Source organism: Narcine bancroftii, chromosome 11, assembly GCF_036971445.1.
Source record: "Narcine bancroftii isolate sNarBan1 chromosome 11, sNarBan1.hap1, whole genome shotgun sequence".
NCBI lineage: Eukaryota > Metazoa > Chordata > Chondrichthyes > Torpediniformes > Narcinidae > Narcine > Narcine bancroftii.
In genome coordinates this window covers 56,251,990-56,271,406 of record NC_091479.1, presented here as the reverse complement: position 1 = coordinate 56,271,406, position 19,417 = coordinate 56,251,990, and the positions used below count along the sequence as shown (strand labels likewise).

The 19,417-nt window shown below is 43.9% G+C and overlaps 1 long non-coding RNA gene across 1 annotated transcript in view; it reads left to right on the top strand.

Annotated features, from left to right (window-relative positions):
• The window catches only part of LOC138745774 (uncharacterized), a 58,542-nt gene that overhangs the window by 21,792 nt on the left and 17,333 nt on the right, over positions 1-19,417 (top strand). The window contains exon 2 of the long non-coding RNA XR_011346503.1: positions 7,452-7,592. This is a non-coding gene — a long non-coding RNA (uncharacterized lncRNA). The remainder of the gene's footprint in view (positions 1-7,451; positions 7,593-19,417) is intronic.

Here is a 19,417-nt window from a genome sequence, read left to right as displayed (position 1 = left end):
TCCCTTGTGAATACAGAAGAGCAAAAAATTGTTCAATATCTCCCCCATCTCATGCAGCTCCTCACATACACATCGTCCACCGTTCCCATTTTCCAGTGGACCTACCCTATCTTTAGCGCCTTTGGAAGACTACACAAAAGAGTCTGGAAAAACAACCAACTGAAAAACCTCACAAAGATAAGCGTATACAGAGCCGTTGTCATACCCACACTCCTGTTCGGCTCTGAATCATGGGTCCTCTACCGGCACCACCTACGGCTCCTAGAACGCTTCCACCAGCGTTGTCTCCGCTCCATCCTCAACATCCATTGGAGCGCTTACACCCCTAACGTCGAAGTACTCGAGATGGCAGAGGTCGACAGCATCGAGTCCACGCTGCTGAAGATCCAGCTGCGCTGGATGGGTCACGTCTCCAGAATGGAGGACCATCGCCTTCCCAAGATCGTGTTATATGGCGAGCTCTCCACTGGCCACCGTGATAGAGGTGCACCAAAGAAAAGGTACAAGGACTGCCTAAAGAAATCTCTTGGTGCCTGCCACATTGACCACCGCCAGTGGGCTGATAACGCCTCAAACCGTGCATCTTGGCGCCTCACAGTTTGGCGGGCAGCAACCTCCTTTGAAGAAGACCGCAGAGCCCACCTCACTGACAAAAGGCAAAGGAGGAAAAACCCAACACCCAACCCCAACCAACCAATTTTCCCTTGCAACCGCTGCAATCGTGTCTGCCTGTCCCGCATCGGACTTGTCAGTCACAAACGAGCCTGCAGCTGACGTGGACTTTTTACCCCCTCCATAAATCTTCGTCTGCGAAGCCAAGCCAAAGGAGACCCTATCTTTAACCCTCCTTTTACTGTTCCCGTATATGTAAAAACCCCAAGGATTCACATTCACCTTATTTGCTATGGACACCTCATACCTTCTTTTTGCCTTTCTAATTTCCCTCTTGAGGTTCTTTCTGCAATCTAAGTAAGGATCATACATCTCATCAATCTTTTGTTTCTTATATTTAGCATGGGCCTCCCTTTTATCCTGAACCGTTCCTAATTTTTCTTGAAAACCACGGCTCCCTTGAACTTTTAGTCTTGCCTTTTGGCCGATCTGGAACATAAAGATTCTGTACTCTCAAAATCTCACCTTTTAAATACCCTCCAATTTTCCTCTTCATCATTTCCAGCTAAAAGATCAGCCCACACAACTCTCTGCAAATCCCTTTTCATTTCCTCAAATCTGGCCTTCCCCCACTCGAAGACCTTCAACTTCAGACCCAACCTATCCACTTCCATAATTAAGCTCAATCTAATGAACCCATGATCACTGGATCTGAAGTTCTCCCTAACGCTCACTCCACCACATGCTCATTCCCTAACCACATTTGGCATCTCCACATACTGCTGCAAAAAGCAGTCCTGAACACATTGAACTCTAAGCCATGCTGACCTCTCACTGACTGTGTTTCCCAATTGATGTTAGGACTTCACTTGCCTCCTTTCTGGACCAATCAACCTCGGGTATTGCTTAATCAGGCTGAAACCTAGATTTGCCTTGTGGCATAATGGCAGAGGACATGAAATTCTGGCATATAGTAGGTGCATTGGATGCTGCTACAGCATCTCAAGTAAGAGAATTTGTTGCCAATACCCTGGCAGAAAACCAGTACACCAGGTTCTGCCAATTTTTCCTCGATATGCTGGAATTGACAAGACATGAGTGCGGCTTGCGGCTTTTAAATATGGAGGGTCTGGGTGACAGGAATCCATCCGATTTAATGAATGAGATGTTCGCATTAACAGATGGTCATTCTAATTGTTTACTTTTTGAGACTCTATTCCTGACCAAACTCCCAGGTCATGTTGCAATACCAATCATTCACATGGATTTCTACCATCCCCATAACATAGCACAGGAGGCTGACAGGCTCCATCATACTCCAATGCAAGAGTCTGCTCACGTCCAGACTGTTTTTGCAGCAGATCCATCTCCCGTGTCCCTTGAGCCTCCTATATCTGCAGTTCAGTCAAAGAAGGATGAGAGTGGTGTTTTTACCATGGCCATTGGGGTAAAAATGCCCATAAATGTGTCCCACCATTTACCTATTACAGCAAAAAGGCAGGAAACAAAAAAGCCGGCTACCATTAATTGCCTCGGCAGCTGGGACAAGTATGGGCCTATTGTATCTACAAGATGACGCTGGTAAGCACAAGTTTCTTGTAGGCACAAGTTTCTTGTAGACACAAGTGCTGAGGTCGGTTTGCTCCCGCCAACCTATTTTGAAATAAAAACCACAATAAATAACAACACCCGGCTCTTCAAACAGCAAATGGGACGACAATTCCCTGTTTTGGCACATGACGGGTCATGATTGGGATAGGAGATGTGACATTCCATTGGAATTGTGTATTGGCTTCCATTGCCCAGCCCATTATGGGTGCAGATTTTTTAAGGACCCATGACTTGCCAGTAGACGTGGAGGAAATTGGTTCATGCTACCAGTTTTCAAATATACCTACTGGTATGTAGCAAATGGAGAGTTGCCCTTCTAGGGGTGCAAACCCTGCACAAAGATGCCTATGCTGCTCTTCTCAATGAATTTATCTGTATTTTCTCACTTAATTTCAATACCTCCTAAACAGCCCAGGATGTGTCCCATTACATAGACACTTCAAGCCAGCTGAATTACACCAGGGCTCTTTGTCTTCCACCTGATAAACTGCTCAGGCAAGGGCAGAGTTTAGTGCAATGGAGGAATTAGGTATCATTCAGCACTCCAACAGACCTTGGGCATCACAGTTACACATGGCACCCAAGAAAACAGGTAGATGAAGACTCTGTGGCGATTACCGTAGGCCAGGGGTGTCAAACTCAAATTCGCAGAGGGCCAAAATTAAAAACTTTTACTAAGTCGTGGGCCAAACTAAATATTTATTGAAAATTTTCAACAACATCTGCATGTTTTCTCATCTTTCAACATATGTAATGTTAAACTTTTTCTTATTAAAATAAATGTTTAATAATATTTTTGGTTAAACTCTTTCCAGAAGAAGCATTAACAAATGGGAAATAAAATATAAAATAAAGTTTGCTGTAAAACCAGACTTCTTTTCATCTCCTCCACCTTCTGGAGCTTTTGCTTCTCGTTCAGATCCTTATACATGTCCTGGTGTTTTGTTTCATAGTGTCGCCGTATGTTATATTCTTTAACTACAGACACGTTGGCTCCACACACAAGACAAACAGGTTTGTCTTTTAAAATGATGAACATATAGTTTGCCTCCCACCTGTCTGGAAAGGTCCTGTTTTCTGTCTTTCTTTTGGTCATTTTTCGTAAGAGGTTTATTACATGTGAGTTAGGCGACAGATCGCAGATCCTAATGAAAGTAAACAGAGGAGGTGGGGGCGATTAACGGGCTGATGGGCCGGCACCAACGCATTTGCAAAGCATTCTGGGATTTGTAGTATTAGCTGTGCACGCGCTATATTGGCGTGGCGACCAGCGGGCCAGCTCTAATACATATTTGATATGATCTTGCGAGCCAAATATAATTATATCAAGGGCCAAATTTGGCCCACGGGCCTGAGTTTGATATGTGTGCCGTGGGCTCATTAACTACATCCGACAGATACCCTCTCCCTCATATTCAAGATTTTGCTGCCCAACCGCACAATTTCTGTGCTTTCTCCAAGGTTGATCTTGTCATGAGATACCATCAGATCCCAGTCCATAAGGATGACATTCCTAAAACGGTGATTATTACCCCTTCTGGGCTTTTTGAATTTCTTAGGATGCCACTTGAGTTGAAGAATGCTGTTCAAACCTGCCAGCGGGTTATAGACACTTTGGACAGAGATTTAGAGTTCCCTTACATCTACTTGGATAACATCTGGTAAAAACAATGGCATCACGAATATTCTGTCCAGACCAACTATATATCATATTCAGGGTGACATTGATATTCCTGAATTAGCCAGTGTCCAGGCAATGGACTCCGATGTTCAGGCATACAGTACGGCCATTACTAACCTGGGCATACAGTAGTTGGCACCACAACTGGGTGGCCAACCTTACTTTGTGACATGTCTTTGGGCTACACTCAATCAGTGATTCTGCCATCTTGGGGGCAACACCTTTTTGACCAGATACACAGCTTGTCTCATCCGTCCATCAGAACATCTGTCAAGCTCATGTCAAATAAATATGTATGGCATGGTCTGCAAAAAGGCGTCGCACAATGGGTCTGCACATGTACCTCCTGCAAGACTGCTAAAATTTTGTGGCACACTAATGCACCTCTTCAACCTTTCCCAGTGGTACGCAGGCGGTTGGAACATGTGCATGTGGACCTGCTCGAATCATTGCCAGTATCTCAAAACATGAGATACATTCTAACAGTCGCAGAATGTTTCACACGCTTGCCAGAGGCCATCTCGTTTCCATCCAGTGACACTGAGACAAGGGCCAGAACATTCATCATCAATTGGATGGCTAGATTTGTTTTCCGGCCCACATTACTTCAGACCGCGGAACACAATTCAACCACAATCCAACGGCCTTCTGGAACATTTCCACTGGCAACTGAATGCGCTCCTCCATTAGGTCAATGAGTTGCCATGGGTTCTATTGGGAGTGCGCATGGCTTCAAAGGAAGATATGTCTGCATTGTCCGCAGAGATGGTGTATGGTACTGTCCTTACAGTTTCATGGGACATTCATTTCACACCAACTCTGATCTGAACGTCCTTCAGCAGCTTTGACATGGTGTCGTGATCAGCAAACCTTTTCCTACCTATTGACATGGATCCCCTAAACAGAATGTGCCCCCACCACACCTGGATGCTGATTTTTTTTGTGCACAGACAGGTCCCAGGAGTCCCGTTACAACGACCGTATGAAGGCCATTTCCGCGTGGTGAAGAAGGATGAGGTTATGTATACTTTGGACATTGGGGGACATTCACAGCTGTTTAGTGTGGACAGACTCAAGCCTGCTAATGTGCATCCCACTTCACCCATTCAGTACCCCCAACCCAGACGGTGAGGGGGTCCACCTAAGGTGCATGCAGCTGCTGCTTTAGTTTCTGGTGACAGTTCGGGGTGGGGGGTGTTGGTGTAGCAGCTGTCTAGTGGGCCGAGTGGGCACGGTTCTTTGCCGGGTGCGCAAAATCATAAGACAGAGAGCTGGGTACTCATCCATTTAATTGACCACCCTCGCGTGGTGCTGCATGCCGAGGAATGGCACGCTGATCTGTGGATTCTCCTGCCGGAAGGCGTGGGACACTCACAGGGCTTAATTTAAACCTGTGGTCCCGTGGATTGGCAGGAATCTCAGAATGATGTCCCACCTTCTCCCCTGGAGCCCAGGACATGCAGTAAAAAAAAAACAAGCCTGTAAAGTCTGAATAAAGCAGTCTTGTGTTGACTAACCTGGTGTCTGTGTGTGGCTTTAGTAGCTCTATCGAAGTAGCCACTACATATTTAAATATTTGGGGTGATTATCCCACTTACAGGATACTTTTCATCCATCTCACAGCCTGTGGGAAGAAGCTATTCCCCAGCCTGTCAATCCTGATTTTGATGATGGACGTGGTTAAAGATTCTGTGCACTGGATGGAAATGGTTTTTTTTACAATTCCTTGAGTCCTATTTGAAAAACACTCCCAGTAAATGTCATCTACAGAAGAAAGGGAGACCCCAGTGATCCTCATAACTCTTTGCATCATTCCTGTCTGATGCTTTACAGCTACTAGACCAACCAATGATGCAGCCAGACAGGAAACTCAATTGCGCCTGTGTAAAATCTCAGGATGAGAGCCGTTGTCCTTGACCGCCTCAGCCTCCTTGCGAAGTGTAGGCGCTTCTGACCAATAATGAGGTGTGATTGTTTTGTGTATCAATACGTGTCCACCTTCAGCCACCTCCCCACCATGACTACCAGCCCACCCCCCCACCCCCACATCACCATCAGGCACACAAAACTCAAAACGGTCACCCAGTTTCCCTATCTCAGCTGCACCATTTCATCAGATGCAAGGATCGACAACGAGATAGACAACAGACTTGCCAAGACAAATAGCGCCTTTGGAAGACTACGCAAAAGTGTCTGGAAAAACAAACAACTGGCAAACCTCACAAAGATTAGCGTATACAGAGCCGTTGTCATACCCACACTCCTGTTTGGCTCCAAAACATGGGTCCTCTACCGACATCAAATACGGCTCCTAGAACGCTTCCACCAGCGTTATCTCTGCTCCATCCCAGAGATCATAAATTCAAAAGGATTGGTGAAATATTTACTCTGTATTAACACTAAAGTCCCTATATTTTTCAAGGCATTCGGACGTAACTGAGAAACATTACATTTTAAACACATGGTACGTCAGGATCAGAAGGGTTTGGGCATTATTGTTCAAGTGACACAACTTTAAAAAATAACATCTGACTTTATGAAGAATGTGATGCTACAACAGGAAAAACGGATGGAATCAGACACATTCTATGAGCATTGGGAAGCAAAAAAAAAATGGATTGGTTTTCCATCCCTTCCTAAGCGACCCAATGACCCCGACAGGTCCTTCCCGACCTGCGACCGTAGTGGAGTCCAAAGGATCATTCAGCCCCCACAATGGACGCAAGTCAGAGTTTTGTCCCCGTTCGAGGAGCCCTGAAGTCTTAGAGCCTATATTTAAAATCAAATGATTTGACAAACGAGAACAGAGACACAGGACACGTAAGACCCAAAATGTGCGGATTGACTTTGTGACTCAGTTTCTCAGGGTCCTTCGGCTGGGGGCAGCCATCTTAATTTCTGTGCGCATGCGCGACTTTTCAAGTTCACCAGATTTTGGTGCTCAAAAGGTGAATAATACCACTCGGAAAGGTTTTTGTTGGTTTTCAGAGAGAGGTGTGTTGTTCAGGGAAGCATTAGTGTTTTTATGACTCAACGTACCAGCATCTGAAGTCCGCTATCTCTTCAGAAAAGCTCTGATAGCTTTAGCCTGGAGCAGAGCTGAAACAGGACTTTGCAGGTATTTAAGGGAATGTGTGGGCAGGGTTTGTTCTAGACCAACAATCTCACCAAATGACTCTGCTTGAAATCAAGATTCAAACCATTTTGAGGAATACAACAGGAATTGTTCAACAAGAGCCTGGTGTTCCCTGAGGAGTTTTCTTTCAAGAGTGGAAATGATTTTTTTTAAAAGCCCGTTAATCTTCCTGATACAGATCTTTGTATTTAACTTTCAGGTTGCTATCTGTTGTTAACTTGGAGGCCTTTAATGGAATCTTTGCTTTAACCAAGCAGTTCTCTTGCAATTTTCCAGCTGTAGGATGCGGTGCAGTTACTTGCAAGTTTAGCAAGTGGGATTATGATGTGAAACTGCAACTCACAACGTCATTTTTGTGTTTGAAAATGCAAATGTGAAAATATTAACTTTGGTCTCCTTGGTTTGCTTAAGTTTACAGAGTAGACGTTGGGTCAAGCTGAGAAGACAGAGTTGGATGCCCTTTTGGCGAATCGGCTGGGCATAGCAGAAAGCTCAAAACGAGGGTCTGAAAAAATAATGAAGCAGACTGAAGTGCCGTTGAACCAAACCCAGGTAAAGAATTTAATTTTGTGCTGTGTACTTAAGAGACCAAACGATTTGGGCTTTTAGTGGTGACCTATTTAAATGAACAAAATCTGATTAGAATTAAAGTTTATGGAATGTTTGGAAGGTGCCACAAAAAATGGAGCGTATAAATTAGATGTTGTAATTAAGATAAATGAACAATACAATGAGCCTGGTGTCACAGTATCTGCCTATCTCTACCGTACATCACCATTAAACGTTCTCCCCAATATGAACCTGATGTCAAAGTATCTGACACAATTAATTGAACATCACTGTTAAACCTTCTCACGAATGTGAATCCTGTCTCATAGTTTCTGCTTCAGTCTATAGTCCATCAATGTTAAACTTTCTTCCCCCTGTGAACCTGGTGTAATAGTATTTGCTTCAGTCTACCGTCCATCACCGCTAAACATTCTCCCCACTGTAAACCTGGTGTCACAGTATCTACCTCAGTCTCCCATACATCACCCTTAAATCTCCTCCCTACTGTGAACCCACCGTCAATGTATCTGCAATAGTGTAATGGGCATCATTTTTAAAAATTCTTCCGATTGTAAATCCGGAGTCACAGTATCTGCTCAGTCTACTGTACATCACCGTTAAACCTTCTCCCCCTGTCAACCTGGTGTCACTTTATCTACCACAGTTCATTTCACATCATCGTTAAACCTTCTTCCTACCGTGGTGAACATGGTGTCACAGTATCTGTCACAGCTTATTGTAAATCACTGTTAAACCTTCTCTCTAATGTGAACTCGGTGTCACAGTATCTGACACAGTTCATCACTGTTAAACCTTGTCCCCACTGTGGTCTACCGTCACATCAAAAATAAAATTCTACCCTCAATGAACCAGGTGTCACTGAATCTGCTGCAGTTTTCCTTAAACAACTATTAAACCTCCTCCACTCTATGAACCTGGTGTCACAGTATCTACCTCAGTCAATCATACATCACTTTTAAACCTTCTCCCCACTGTGAACCCAGTGTAACAGTATCTTCCTCAGTCTGCCGTACATCACCGTTAAACCTTCTCACTACTGTGAGCCCGGGTCAGAGTACTTGCCTCAGTCAATCATACATCACCGTTAAACATTCTCACTTCTGTGAACCTGGTGTCTCAGTATCTGCCACAGTTTATCTTACATCACTCTTAAACCTTATCTCCACTGGAAACCTGTTGTCAGAGTTTCTGCCACCGTTTATCGTACATCACTGTTAAACCTTTTCGTTGCTCTGAACCAGTGTCACAGTTTCTCTCTAAGTCCACCGGACATCAGCGTTAAACTTTCTCCCTACTGTGAACCCAGTGTCTCAGTATGTGTTTCAGTCTCATGTGTATCAACATTAAACCTTCTCCCCACTGTGAACCTGTGTGGCAGTTTGTGCCAGAGTTCGTTGTACATCACCGTTAAACCTTCTCGCCACTGTGAAACTGATGTCACAGAATCTGCCCCAGTTTATGTTACATCACTGATAAACCTTCTCCCGATTGTGAACACAGTTCACAATATCTACCTTTGTCTACCATATATCACCGCTAAATCCTATCCCCACTGTTTACCCAGTTTCACAGTATCTGCCTCATTCTACCGTACATCACTATTAAACCTTCTCGCCACTGTGTATCCAGTTTCACAAATCTGCTTCAGTCTCCCAAAAATCACCATTAAAATTTCTCCTCACTGTGTCACTGTATCTGCAACAATGTATCGCGTGTCACGATTAAACCTCCTTCCCACTGTTAACCCGGAGTCACAGTATCTGCCTCAGTCTACTCTACATTACCGTTAATCTATCTCTCAACTGTGAATCCAGTGTCACAGTATTTGCCACTTTATATCATACATCACCGTTAAACCTTTTCCCCACTGTTAACCTGATGCCACAACATCTGCTGTAGTTTATTGTACATCACTATTAAACCTTTTTAATACTGCTGTGAACCCGGTCTCACAGTATCTTCCTCTTTCTTCTGTATATCACCGTTAAACCTTCTCCCCACTGTGAACCCGGTATAACAGTATCTGCCTCAGTCTGCCATACATCACCCGTTAAACCTTCTCACTACTGTAAGCCCGGGGTCTGAGTACCTGCCTCAGTCAACCATCCATCACAGTTAAACATTCTCACCTCTTTGAACCTGGTGTCTCAGTATCTGCCACAGTTAAATCACCGTTAAACCTTATCTCCACTGGAAACCTGTTTTCAGAGGTTCTGCCAAAGTTTATCATACATCACTGATAAACCTCCCCACTGAGGTCCCGGTGTAACTGTGTCTTGCTCAGTCTGCTGTACATCACCATTAAACCTTCTCCCAACTGTAAATCTGGTGTCACAGTATCTGCCACAGTTTATCGTACATCACTATTAAACCTTCTCACTTCTGTGAACTCATTTTCATGGTTTCTGCCAACATTTACCGAACATCACTGTTAAACCTTCTCACTACTGTGAACCCTGTGTCATAGTATCAGTATCAATCTACCGAAAATCACTGTTAAACCTTCTCCCTAATGTGAACCCACTGTCACAGGATCTGCCTAAGTCTACCGTACATTAATGCAAACCTTCTCCCTACTGTGAACCCGGTGTCGCTGTATCTGCCCCAGTTTAACATACATCACTTTTAAACCTTCTCCCCATTGTGAACCCAGTGTTTCAGAATCAGTCTCAGTCTCCCATGTATCACCATTAAACCTTCTCCACACTGTGAAACTGATGTCACAGTATATGCCAGAGTTTTTTGGACATCATTATTAAACCCTCTCCCCACTGTGAACCCAATGTAACTGTATCTGCCTCAGTCTCCCGTATATCACTTTTAAACTTAGTCCCCACTGTGATCCTGGTGTCACAGTGTATGCTAAAGTTTTATGCCCATCACTGTTTAACCTTCTCACTGCTCTGAACCCAGTGTCACAGTTTCTGTCCCAGTCTACCGTACATCACCATTAAACGTTCTCCACACTGTGAACCTGTTGTCACAGTATCTGCCACAGTTTATTGTACATCACTGTTAATCCTTCTCCCGACTGTGAACCCAGTGCCACAGTATCTGTCTCAATCCACCACACATCTGAGTTAAACCTTCTATTCACTGTGAACCTGGTCTTCTAGTCTCTGCCACAGTTTATTGTACATCACTGTTATACTTTCTTAATACTCTGAGCTCGGTGTCACAGTATCTTCCAATTTCTACCAAACTTACCATAAACATTCTCCCCAATGTGAACCTGGTGTCAATGTACATGACACAATTTATCGTACATTACTGTTAAACATTATCCCCACTGTAAACCTGGTGTCACAGTATCTGTCTCAGTCTACCATACATCACCATATTACCTTCTCCCCACTATGAACCTGGGTCACAGTATCATCCTCTGTCTTTAGTACATCACCATTAAACCTTTCCCAACTGTGAAACTTGTGTCACTTTATCTGCCACAGTTTTTTTTACATCACCATTAAATCTTCTTCCAACGGTGAACATAGTGTCTCAGTATATGCCAGAGCTTATCGTAAATTTCTGGTCAACCTTCTCACTCCTGTGAACTCGGTCTCACAGTTTCTGCCAAAGTCTACCGTACAGCACCCTTAAATATTCTCCCCACTGTGAACCTGGGATCACAGTATCTGCCTCAATGTACTGTACATCACTGGTAAACCTTATCCTCACTGTTAACCTGGTATCAAAGTATCTGACACAGTTTATCATACATTACTGTTCGATTTTCTCTGTCTCAGTCAACCATACATGATCATTAAAGCTTCTCCCCCTATGAACCTGGTGTCACAGTATCTGACTGAGTTTATCATACATTACCGTTAAACCTTCTCACTGCTTTGAATCCAGTGTTACAGTATCTGCCTCAGACTACCTTACCACACCGTTAAACCTTCTCACTACTGTGAACTCGGTGTCACAATATCTGCCAAAGTCTTCCATACATCACATTAAATATTCTCCCCAATGTGAACCATTTGTCACTGTTTCTGCCCTAGTTTATCCTACATCACCATTAAACCTTCTTCCTACAGTGAACCTGGTGTCACAATATCTGCCACAGCTTATCTTAAATATCTGTTCAACCTTCTCACTCCTGTTAACTCAGTCTCACAGTATCTGCCAAAGTCCACTGTACATCACCATTAAAAATTATCCCCATTGTCAACCTGGGGTCACACCATCTGCCTCAATCAACTGTATATCACTGTTAAACCTTATCCTCATTGTTAACCTGGTATCAGAGTATCTGACACAGTTTATCATACATTACTGTTAGATTTTCTCACTCTGTGCACCCAGTGTCTGTCTCAGTCGACCGTACATGATCATTAAAGCTTCTCCCCCTGTGAACCTAGTGTCACAGTATCTGACTCCGTCTTCCGTACAACACTGTTAAACCTTATCCCAACTGTACACTTGGTGTTATGGTATCTTCCTCAATTTACCATACATCACCTTTAAACCTCCTCCCCACTGTGAACACAGTGTCACAGTATCTGCCTCAGTCTACTGTACATGACCATTAAACTTTCTCCTCACTGTGAACCTGGTGTCACATTATCTGACACAGTTTATCGTATATTACTTTTAAACCTTCTCACTGCTGTTAACCCAATGTCACAGTGTTTGTGAAAATTTATCGTACATCTCCATGAAACATTCTCCCCACTGTCAACCTGGGGTTACGGCATCTGCCTCAATCTACTGTATATCACTGTTAAACCTTATCCTCAGTGTTAACCTGGTATCAGAGTATCTGACACGGTTTATCGTACATTACTGTTAGATTTTCTCACTCTGTGCACCCAGTCTAACAGTGTCTGTCTCAGTCGACCGTACATGATCATTAAAGCTTCTCCCCCTGTGAACCTGGTGTCACAATCTCTGACTCCGTCTTCCATACAACACTGTTAAACCTTATCCCAACTGTGCACTTGGTGTTATGGTATCTGCCTCAGTCTACTGTACATCACCATTAAACTTTCTACTCACTGTGAACCTGGTGTCACATTATCTGACACAGTTTATCCTACATTAGTGTTAAACCTTCTCACTGCTATTAACCCAGTGTCACAGTGTTTGTGACAGTTTATCGTACATCTCCGTGAAACATTCTCCCCACGGTGAAGCTGTGGTCAGATTACCTGCCTCAGTCTGCCAGATACAGCACCGATTGCTCTCAGCCAAAGGTGCTGTAGTTGAGTTTGTGTGGCCAGAGGGGTCTGCTCAAGAAGGCCAGGGGCTGCCATTGCCCTTCAATGAATTGCTCCAGTGTGCCCCCTACTGCTGTGCTGGAAGCATCTACTGTGAGAGTGGTGGGTGCCTCTGGCCTGGCGTGTACCAGAAGGATGGTGTTGGCCAGTGCGTCCTTGGCCCTCTGGAACACCTCCAAATCCTCATTGTCCCAGGTAATGTCTTTACCTTTCTCCGCATGATGTGGGCCACTATCAGTATGGATTGGTTATAAAAACTAATTGTACCAGTGAATTCTTGCAGCTCCTTCATTATGGGGGTTTTGGGGAAGCACTTATCAACCTCTACCTTTTCAAGCAGGGGTTTAGTTCCGTGCCTGTTGATTTGATACCCCAGGAAGTCGAACGTTTCCATCCTGAACTGGCACTAAGTAAGGTTTATAGTGTCCAAATTGCTGCAGTCGAGTGCACAGACGCCTTAGATCATACATGTCAAACTCAGGCCCGCGGGCCAAATTTGGCCCTTGATATAATTATATTTGGCCCGCAAGATCATATCAAATATGTATTAGAGTTGGCCCCCTGGCCACCGCGCCAGTATAGCGCATGCACAGCCAATACTAAAAATCCCAGAATGCTTTGCAAATGCGTTGGCGCCGGCCCGTCAGCCCGCTAATTGCCCCCACCTCCTCTGTTTACTTTAATTAGCATCTGTGACCTGTCGCCAAACTCACATGTAATAAACCCCTTACGAAAAGTGGCCAAATGAAAGACAGAAAACAGGACCTTTCAAGACAGGTGGGAGGAAAACTCTGACCCCAGAGTTTGATGAATTTGTAGCTAAGAAGAATGCCAAGTATCTGGTTTAGACCCAGGTGCATCAGAGTAAATCACAGTGTAGCAAGCTAAGCTTGGATTAATATTTTCTTTGGTTAACTTTGGACTGTTCGTAGTTGAAAGATTGGATTTTCATTGAAGCAAGTTGTTATTTTTTTGACTTGTTGGCTTGTGAAAAAAAATACATTTAAAAGGAGCTTAAAGGCTATAGAGAAATACTATTTATTGAATATTTTATTTCTCATTTGTTAATGCTTCTTCTGGAAAGAGTTTAACCAAAACTATTATTAAACATTTATTTTAATAAGAAAAAGTTTAACATTACATATGTTGAAAGAAGAGAAAACATGCAGATGTTGTTCAAAATTTTCAATAAATATTTAGTTTGGCCCACGACTTAGTCCAAGTTTTTAATTTTGGCCCTCTGTGAATTTGAGTTTGACACGCCTGCCTTAGATGGTCTGTGTTTAGCTTCATTGCCACCACCTTGACATCTTGTGGTTACTGCCACTCTCTGCTATTGGAGAATATCCTCCTTGGTCTCAGCCCCTCAATGTGACTAAGAGCCCCTTAAATGCCCCTAATGTTTTGGCTTTCATCACCACTCCTGGCAAGGCATTCCTGGCACCCACAACACTGTGTAAAAACAAGTACCCCTGATATTGCCCTAAACCTTCCTCCCTTTGCTTTTGTCAGATGCCTTCTAGTGTTCGCTACTCCCATCTGGGTTTCAGGCAAACTGAAGGGCATCTTTCACTGAGTTTCTGGTTTTCCAGCAGTTCTGGATGTCTGTCTCTGGATGCTCTGCTCTGTGGACCACCCCGCAGTATCCCATCAAGTCCTGGAGTCTCTGTGTCAGCAATGCTCTGCTGACCACTGCCTGATAACCTTATGGTCAAAAGTGTTTGTTTATGAAACCATTCCCAGGAAGGTAATGGGGCAAAGTCCCACTGACTGGGACACTGAGCAGTACCAGGGCCAAACCAATCTTTTGCAACACCTGTGAGCCAGGTAGAATCTCAGCACATAGCGGCATTTAGTGCCCTTGCACTTTGGTTCCACGCACAGCCACACACAATGATGGCCATGCTGGTTACACCCTTGCCCCCATTGATTGACCATGTACATGGTCCTTCTCCAGACTCTATCCATTTTGGACCCCCACATGAATAGGAAAACTGTTTTGGGAATTGCCAGGGTGGAGGTGTGGGGATGGGCCACACCTGCCCTACGTGCAGCAGTCTGAGAGTTCCTTGCACCTTGCAACTGATGATTAGATTTTATCTGATTGACAGAGTTGGGCATCTCTGTAGTTCTCCCTGTCTCCTGGAGCTGGGGGTCTCTGTACTGCTCCCCATCTCCTTGAGTTGATGCTTTGTTCTCCACCAGCCGCACAAGACAACCAAGACCCTTGAGTGGAGGGCAGAGGTACAGAGAGATCAGTGAGAACACGGGTAGTTTCAACAGGGTGGGGTCCATCCAGGTGCCTGATAACAGGAGGAAACCAAGGGGGAAGGAGAATGCAGGACATTCATTAGCAAGACATTGCGAGAGAGTGGATTCCTCGAACTCTTGAGGGGAGAAGGTGCTGATCGATCCATCGGTTTAGGTGGGGCAGGGTACAGACATGGCAGCTGACTGGAATTGTCAGCGGGATACTGAGACTTGGGAAAGGAGGGTGCAGTAGTGTTCTGATGAGAGAGTGCTGAGGGAGAGGCAACATGGGTGGAAACTCAAGGCAAGGGACCTCTGATTGTTTGCAGGGATGGGATTTCTAAATAGACTCATAGATATCCAGTACAGAGCATCTTTGTCCCCCTGCCATCAGGAAGAAGATATGGAGGAATAAAAACAGAACATCTCAGCCAGCAGGAGAGAGGGGCCGAAGGGCCTGTTTCTGTGTCTATCTGGACCAGCCTTTTGATTTCAAGCTTTAAAAAACCCAATCATTTTTTAATGTAATAATAACGAGACAGAATGAATGAAGAGACAAGATAAAGTAATGGCCAGGAGAAGTAAAATAGGAAACGTAATGTTGGGAGGAGAAAGTAAAAAATCAGATGGTGCAGTGATTTTGCGGGTCAATGACAGTGTTAAGAAAATTACAAAGGAAAATAGTGGGCAGAAAAATCAAAAGAAAAGGTTACAGAAGTCACTAGATATTAAAAGGACAATGAGCATAAGGGCACTTTATCTGAATGCCCGCAGTATTAAAAATAAGGTTAGTGAACTTGAGGCGCAAATCGGTTCCCATGCCTATGATTTGGTAGCCATCACGGAAACATGGCTACAAGGTGATCCTAAATGGAAATTAAACTTTCAAGGGTATCAGGTGGTGCAAAGAGATAGACAGGATGGTAAGGGAGGTGGAGTTGCACTCTTAATCAAAGATGAGCTCCAGGCAGTAGTGAGGGATGATATAAGATCTAAAGAGCATAATGTTGAGTCCATTTGGGTGGAGATAAAGAATAACAAAGGGAAAAAAATGATTGGTGGGTGTTATCTATCACCCACCAAATAACAATAGTTTAGTGGCACAGGAAATAAATAGAGAGATAAGTGAGGCATGTAATAATGATACGGCAGTAGTCATGGGGGACTTTAACTTCCACATAGATTGGGAAAATCAAGTTGGTCGTGGGAGTCTGGAAGAGAACTTCATAGAATGCATCCGCAATAGCTTTCTTGAGCAGCATGTTAAGGAACCCACAAGAGAAAATGCTCTCCTGGATCTTGTGTTGTGCAATGAGATAGGTAGAGTAAATGATGTAATAGCCAGAGACCATCTGGGAAATAGCAATCATAGTATGATTGAATTTCTCATTCAGATGGAAGGGGAAATAGTTAGATCTAAAACTAATATATTATCCTTAAACAGGGGTGACTACCATAGGATGAGGGTGGAATTGGGCAGAGTGGACTGGGAGCACAGGCTAATCAATGAAACAGTTGAGGAACAGTGGAAGATTTTCAAAGAAATATTTTGTAATGCTCAACAAAAATATATACTACTCAGGAAAAAGGGCAGCAAGGGAGGGAAAATCAACCGTGGTTAACAAAAGGAAATAAAGGAGAATATAAAATTGAAGGTGCAGGTGTACAAAGCTCCAAAGAGCAGTGGGAAACTGGAAGATAGGGAAAACTTTAAGAGACAACAAGGGGTTACAAAACAGGTAATAAGAAATGGGAAAAAGGATTATGAAAGCAAATTGACACAAAATATAAAAACAGAAAGCAAAAAATTTGATAAATATATAAAATGGAAGAGGGTGGCGAGAGTTAACATAGGACCCTTGGAGGATGAGAAAAGAAAACTGGTAGCAAAACATGAGGAAATGGCCAATGAATTGAACAAATATTTTGTGTCAGTCTTCACGGTGGAAGACACGTCCAGCATGCCCAAGTGCAGAGTTAAGGACACGAATGTTGGGGAGGGCCTTGATAAAATAGTTGTTACAAAGGAAGTAGTGATGGAGAAACTAATGGGACTAAAGCCAGACAAATCACTTAGTCCTGATGATATCCATCCAAGGGTTATGAAGGAAATGGCAGAAGTTATAGTTGATGCATTGGTGGTCATATACCAAAATTCCTTGGATTCTGGGCAGGTCCCAGCAGACTGGAAGACAGCAAATGTCACGCCACTTTTTAAGAAAGGATGTAGGCAGAAGACTGGAAATTATCGGCCAATTAGCTTGACGTCTGTAGTTGGAAAAATGCTTGAAGCCGTCATTAAAGATGAAATAGTGAAACTTTTGGAACGTAGGGTTCAATCAGGCAGACGCAGCATGGTTTTAGAAAGGGAAGATCTTGTTTGACAAACTTGTTAGGATTCTTTGAGGATATCATGGGTGCGGTGGATAGAGGGGAACAGGTTGATGTTGTATATTTGGATTTACAGAAAGCGTTTGATAAGGTGCCGCACAAGAGACTTATCAGTAAGTTACAGGAAAGTGGAATCCGGGGAAGTATATTGGCATGGATCGAAAATTGGTTGTCTGACAGGAGGCAGAGAGTCGGGATAAGTGGGAGTTTTTCAGGTTGGCAGAGAGTGGTAAGTGGGGTGCCGCAGGGGTTGGTGCAAGACCCACAACTGTTCATCATTTACATTGATGACTTGGAGGAGGAGACAAAATGTGGTGTAGCCAAGTTTGCGGATGACACCGAATTGAGTGGAAGAGCAAATTGTAATGAGGATGTGGAGAGTCTGCAGAGGGATATAGTTAAGCTGGATGAGTGGGCAAAGGTCTGGCAGATGGAGTACAATGTTAGTAAGTGTGAGGTTATCCACTTTGGCAAGAAAAATAAAAGAGCTGAATATTATTTAAAGGGTGAAAACTACAGCATGCTGTTGTGCAGAGGGACTTGGGAGTGCTTGTGCATGAATCGCAAAAAGTTAGGTTGCAGGTGCAGCAGGTTATTAAGAAGGCAAATGGAATGTTTGTCTTCATCGCTAGAGGAATTGAATTCAGGAGTAGGGAGATAATGTTGCAACTGTATAAAGTACTGGTGAGACCGCACCTGGAGTACTGTGTCCAGTTCTGGTCTCCATATTTGAGGAAGGATATATTGGCTTTGGAGACGGTCCAGAGGAGATTTACTAGGTTGATCCCTGGGATGAAAGGGTTGACATGATGAAAGATTAAATCGTCTAGGATTGTATTCGCTCGAGTTCAGAAGAATGAGCGGACATCTTGTAGAAACATATAGAATTATGAAGGGTATGGATAGGATAGATGTAGGAAGGTTTTTTGAGCTGGCCGTGGAAACTAAAATGAGAGGACACAGTCTCAACATTCGGGGGAGTAATTTAGGACAGAGATGAGGAAAAATAGTTTTTCCCAGAGAGTTGTGAATGTTTGGAATTCTCTAACCAGGGAAGTGGTTGAAGCTGCTTCATTAAACATATTTAAAATTCGGTTAGATAAATTTTTACATGATAGAGAAATTGGGGGATATGGGAAGAAGGCAGGTAGGTGGAGTTAAGTCATAAATTAGATCAACCATGATCTCATTGAATGGTGGAGCAGGCTCGATGGGCCATTTTTGACCTACTCCTGTTCCTACTTCCTATGTTCCTAAAGACTCACTCCAAGCCATCAAGGTGATCCTTGCGATTGGCCCACCTAAATCACCAGGAGCTGCATTCCAGGCAGCCCGGCCAGACTCAGCCCTGACCTTCACCCAATTGGCCCAGGTGAATCACCTCGACTGACCCCTGCTGAACCCCTGGATGGCTTCGAGCATTGGCCGCAGCAGTCATCGGGGCCAAGCCTGCCACGAGTGATTGGCCATCCCAGCACTGCCCCCAGAACTATAAAGGACCATGTTCCCCTTTGTTCTGCCTCTTTCGATTCTTCATGGCTAGTAAGTAGCACCTTCCACATGGGGTTCGGGTGATCCTCGAGGTCAGGTAGCAAGAGCCATGTCCATACTGGTCAAGGGGTAGGGCTCACAATATCAACTTGATCCTGAATGTTGAATGTGTACGTTCATGTAATTTCCCCCAGTCTCTGTCGGTTTCTCCCTCCTAATCAGAAGTGTATATTTACTCCCTGCGTACTCTGTGTGTAGAGGTTTGCCTAACATATAGACCCTGTTGTCCTGTTTCATTCCCCAAAATAAATGTGTGCTTTGTACCTCCGCTTTGGTCTGGTTCTTTACCTGTGGGACCCACACAAACCCGACAACAACGGAGGAGGGGAAGCAAAGTATTTTATCAATAAATGGAGAGTCAAATTACTAGAAAAAAAGACATAGATCCGATCA